The following is a 5,000-nucleotide window of genomic DNA, read 5'->3' on the forward strand; positions in this document are numbered from 1 at the left end:
TTGGATCATTGGATCCTGCAAAGCGTCGATTCCGTGTTTTTCTGTCAAGCGACAAGTTTCGCTGTAATTTGTAGCGAGCGTGACGCTTTCGTCACATCCTAAATTTGGCATTCTCTGCTGACTGTGTCTGATTTCAAAACATATTACTCTTTGACATAATGCAGAAATATATTCAGGACTACCAAAAATATGTTTTTCTAACTAAATACTGTGGAAATGACACGAAAGTATAGCTGTTTCTTTCCTTTGAAAGAAGGTCGAAATACTCGTTTCCAGTGCCTCACAGTGACCAAAAGCTCTGGAAATGGAGTGCTCTTTTTCTCAACTGGGAAAATCCGGCTGCGGTGATTTTCGGGGTTCAACCCCCATGGTGAGAAAATTACGAGAATGTCAAGAAGATTTGCGTGTTTCCTTTAAAAGCTTACTGGGATTCTCGAATACGAACTAATTCTTGCCACAGCGGGATTATTTGACGTGCCCATACACAGACAGGAAGAAATGTTTGTTTGTCCAAAACACAGATACAATATTAATCTGCGCCGTAATTGGCGTCCACTAAGGACTTGTCAATGCACTCCCTCATTCTGGAGCCAGGAAAAAGCTAAGAAACAGAAACGTAGAGAATATGCAGATGTCCAATAATATACAATCAATTTTGGAACAATAATTCCTGTTGGGTCAGGTGAGTGCTTTGCACATTTTTGTTTCTAGTGCTTGGTTATAGTAACTACCAATGAAGACAAAAATAATGTTCTGGGTTTGCGATTTTGTGATAAAGGGCTTAATTATGAACCACATTACGAAATTAATGAAATTGAACACTCCTTGAAAGTTTCGTTTTCCGGTTGCATTGAAATTCGGTCACACTTTTTGCTTGAAGTCTTAGCTGTTCAATAACTTTGAAGAATTCTTTAGAATTCTTCTTTTGCCATCGTAGGTCCTATTTATATATTAAACGAGACAAGTTAGACGAAATGTTGCGTTGATGCTTGAAAGGTTGTTTGCATATGCAAATGCAACACGAGGTTGAAATCTAATTTGTTACCTTGTAGGTAATATCAGGACGTAACATGTCGATAATTTCGATAGTCGATACAAATCGATCGATGTCGATAAAAGTCAATACTAATCAATCGACAAATATCGGAAATCGATAAAAGCCGATCACAAACTTTCTTGTGATTATCGATTTTGATCGACTTTTGTTGTTGGTATCAAACATGATAATGTAATGGATTTGATGATAAAAATTACGGGCAGAAAATACTTATTAAAGACAACGTTTTGGTGTCCTCGTGACACCATCATCAGGTCAAATATAATATTTTACAGATAACTCGAATATTAATGTTCAAGATTAAGTTCAAAGTCCCTAGAGGCTAGGTGAAAAGTTTAGCCTTTATCGAGTCACTTTGGATATTCAGACACGGTTTGTGCTCGCGAATAAGGAACATTTCATACACAAGACAATCAAATTTGCATGAGCATTTCTTAAGAATGCGAAACATGTCAGATGTTATTGTTCTTGATTGATGTTGACTTTGGCTGTGATTGAATATCGAACCAGATCTTTTATGCTCATCGAACCTTTGGTAGAGATGTCGACGCGTGTAACCAACATAGCTGGCATCACACCAGCCACATTCAAATTTGTAAACTACTGATTGCTCGTTGATCAACGCGGGCTTGATTTCTTTATGTTTGAGATCTTCTCCAACTTTTCGAGAAATAAAGACTGTCTAATGCTCAAAAACAAGCAATTATAACTTTACTAGAAAAGAAAGACAAGGACAAAAGAAATATTTCCAATTGGAGGCCAATATCATTGATTAATGTGGATGTCAAAATTGGTTCCAAGGCAATTGCGAGAAGACTAGAGACTGTATTACCCCAAATTATACATCATAATCAAAGCGCGTATGTTAAGGGAAGGACTGTGTTTGATACAGTGACAGTGATTGAGGATATTTTGGAGTATACTGAGACCCACAAGATTAACGGAAAAATTATTGCTATTGACTTTCAAAAGGCTTTTGATTCAGTAAGCAGGAACTTTATTTTTGAGGCCCTCTCTGTTTTTAATTTTGGCCCGTCCTTTAAACAGTGGGTATATACATTCTATAATAATATTTCGAGCTGTGTTTTAAATAATGGTTTTTCTACCGGACCCTTTCAAGTGCAGAGAGGTGTGCGACAAGGGGACCCCCTCTCGGCATATTTGTTCATTATTTGTATGGAAATATTAGCAATCAATCTCCGTAGTGACAAAAGCATTCGAGGAATCGATGTTAATAGTGAGGAAATCAAAATGGGACTCTTTGCTGATGACTTGACAGCTTTTTTGCGGGACGATTGCTCTCTAGTTAATTTTCTTAAGCTTGTAAAAGAATTCGGTTTGCTTTCAGGTCTCAAGATTAATTTTGAGAAATCGGAAATAATGTTTTTGGGTAATCAAGATCCTGCAGTAAGTGATGATTATGAATTGCATAATATCAAAGTCAAGAAAGCCTTGAAAATCTTAGGGGTATACTTCTCATATGATTATCGTCTTAAACAGAAGCTAGACTTTGATGAAATAATTGACTCCATCAAAACAAAATTAAAGATATGGAAGTGGAGAGACCTAACCGTTATAGGCAGAATTCAGATCGTTAAGACATTTATAGTTCCAATATTTATGTATCGTGCTGGTATGATAAGCCTTAACAAAGAGATTATATCTGAGGCAAATAAATTAATTTTCGATTTTATTTGGAAGGGTAAAGATAAAGTTAAACGTCTAACGCTTATCAATGACATTGAGGATGGCGGTCTTAAAGCTCCACACTTGGAATCTATGATTAAGACTCAGAGAATACTATGCTGTAAGAAATTCGCGAGTAATGAGCCTAGCAGCTGGAAGACCATTCTATCGTATTATTTGAAATCGGTTGGAGGTAAATTCATTTTAAGCTGCAATTTTGATGTCAAGTGAAGAAATTGCGAGTGAAGCTTCCGAAGTTCTACGAAGAATGTCTTAGCTGCTTTGCGCAATGTTCAGTTGAGAGTAGGATGGATAGTTACGATATTTCGCAAGAAACACTGTCCGAAGTTATTATTTGGAATAATAAGCATATTTGTGTTGATGGTAAGTCTGTTTATAATCGTAGACTTGTTGATAAAGGGATAATTCATTAGGTGATTTAGCGCTCGGAAAAAATGGATTGGCACCCTGGTGTGATTTTTGGAAATTAGATATATCACCTCTCGACGCCTTCCAATTAATTGCATTGTGCGATGCTTTGCCAACAAAGTATCGTCAGTCTTTACAGATATATCAGTATGTCAATCTAGAGCCTTTTGATTCAGAGAACCATACTCAACTGTGTTTGAATGGTCAAAATGTAGCGCTTAGCAAAGTGGTTTCTAAGGCCGTGTACAAAGAACTTCGCTCTAGCGTTATTAAACAACCGACAGCTCAATCGAAATACGAAACAGAATATGCTAATGTCGTTTTAGATTGGAAGAAGATCTATAGCCTTCCTTTCACTGTTGCAATGGATTCAAAGACTCGACAATTTCAGTACAAAATATTAAATAGATATTTAGTAACGAATGTCTATCTGAAAAAGGTTGGTATAAAACTATCATCTGACTGTTCTTTTTGTGAAGATGCGGACGAATCTCTAGAGCACTTGTTTACTTCCTGCCCCTATGTTCTCTCGTTCTGGAAAGATCTCTCGGACTGGCTTAATGATCTTGGTGTTAAAGTAGATTTACTTACTAAGGCGGATATAATTTTTGGTAGTTGGGAGCGCAAAGACGATTTGTTGTTTTTTAATCACGTCGTGCTTATTGCTAAGCAGTACGTATATTATTGTAGAATCAACGCTCTCGTACCATCTCTCCGAGTATGTACTTCCAGAATTAAAGCTGTTTATGAGTTGGAGACTGCTATTTCAAAAAGTGGAAAGAGTTTGGCTTTTCATCTTCAAAAGTGGGGCAAGTATTGTAGACAAGGGCAATAACGTATTGCAGAAGTGTTCACAACCCTCGCGGCCTCGTCGAAACGTGTTAACTTAATATTCTCAGTTTGTTGTTATCAGCTTAGGTAGCCTAAATGTAGTTTGTGTGTTTGTGTGTTATAGCTTAGTGTTGTCCTAATGTAGTCATTTGTTCTGTTATTACTAAACGTAAACAATAAAAATAAATAAAATACAAAAAAAAAAAAGCTCAATCAGGTCGGATTTTGTGATGTTGAGGTTATATGTGGCATTAAACCAATTGTTGGTAAAAGCCTTTTCCGCTAGGAGACTGATAGTTTCATCAAGAGGCACGTTAGTGAAGAGGGACGTTACGTCATACGATACGATAATGTCATTGTCGTTAAATGAAGTATTGCGAACTTCTTCTGCGAATTTGAATGTATCGGTGATTGTATGTTCATTGATGGATAGCGGTTTCAGTTTTCCTTCGAGCCACTTTGCTAGGTCGTAATTATAGCTCTTGGTGGCTGACAGAATGGGTCTCATCGATAACGTCGGTTTATGTGTTTTCGGTAAACCATATGGATGAGCAAGCCTAGAACCAGTTGGACAAAGTGTGTCAGCCACAGGTTTAGGTAGAATCTTTCGAATAACATTATTAACGAGTTTCTCTTTCTCCAAGAGAGGATGGTAGTGCTTGGGAGGACGTCCCCTTGTCTTGGGTCTTTCCATGTCACGTTTTCTAAACTTAGACATATCATTAATTGAAGCTTCGGCTAGCAATTTCAAGTACTCCGATTTATCCATCACTACTACACCAGTCCCCTTGTCTGGCTTTGTTACAATTATATCATCGCGCTGTTTCAGGCGTTTGATTGCTCTCTGTAGAGTCTTAGGCGGTCTTGGGCCTTTACTCTTGACGTAGTTTAATGCAATAGATCGTAGAGTGCTGGCAGCCAGTTCTTTTTGGTCATCAGAGAGTTTAGGTTCCAGCATCCAGTAAGCTTTTTCAAAGCTAACCTTGATCTCGAGAGG

General features: G+C 37.5%; 1 protein-coding gene across 4 annotated transcripts in view; it reads left to right on the plus strand.

The window, feature by feature from the left end:
• Positions 1–378: 378 nt before the first annotated feature.
• LOC137979382 (uncharacterized) overlaps positions 379–5,000 on the plus strand; it is a 40,949-nt gene continuing 36,327 nt past the window's right edge. Inside the window, exons 1-2 of one of the 4 annotated variants that reach the window (XR_011118310.1) lie at positions 2,048–3,127; positions 3,499–5,000. The exon at positions 3,499–5,000 is cut by the window's right edge and continues 1,282 nt beyond it. The gene's annotated coding sequence lies outside the window, so the exon portion shown is untranslated. Of the gene's footprint in view, positions 683–2,047; positions 3,128–3,498 lie in introns of those variants that run through there. The other 3 variants (XR_011118308.1, XM_068826635.1, XR_011118309.1) reach the window with 3 other exon arrangements.

Source organism: Montipora foliosa, chromosome 12, assembly GCF_036669935.1.
Source record: "Montipora foliosa isolate CH-2021 chromosome 12, ASM3666993v2, whole genome shotgun sequence".
Taxonomy (NCBI): domain Eukaryota; kingdom Metazoa; phylum Cnidaria; class Anthozoa; order Scleractinia; family Acroporidae; genus Montipora; species Montipora foliosa.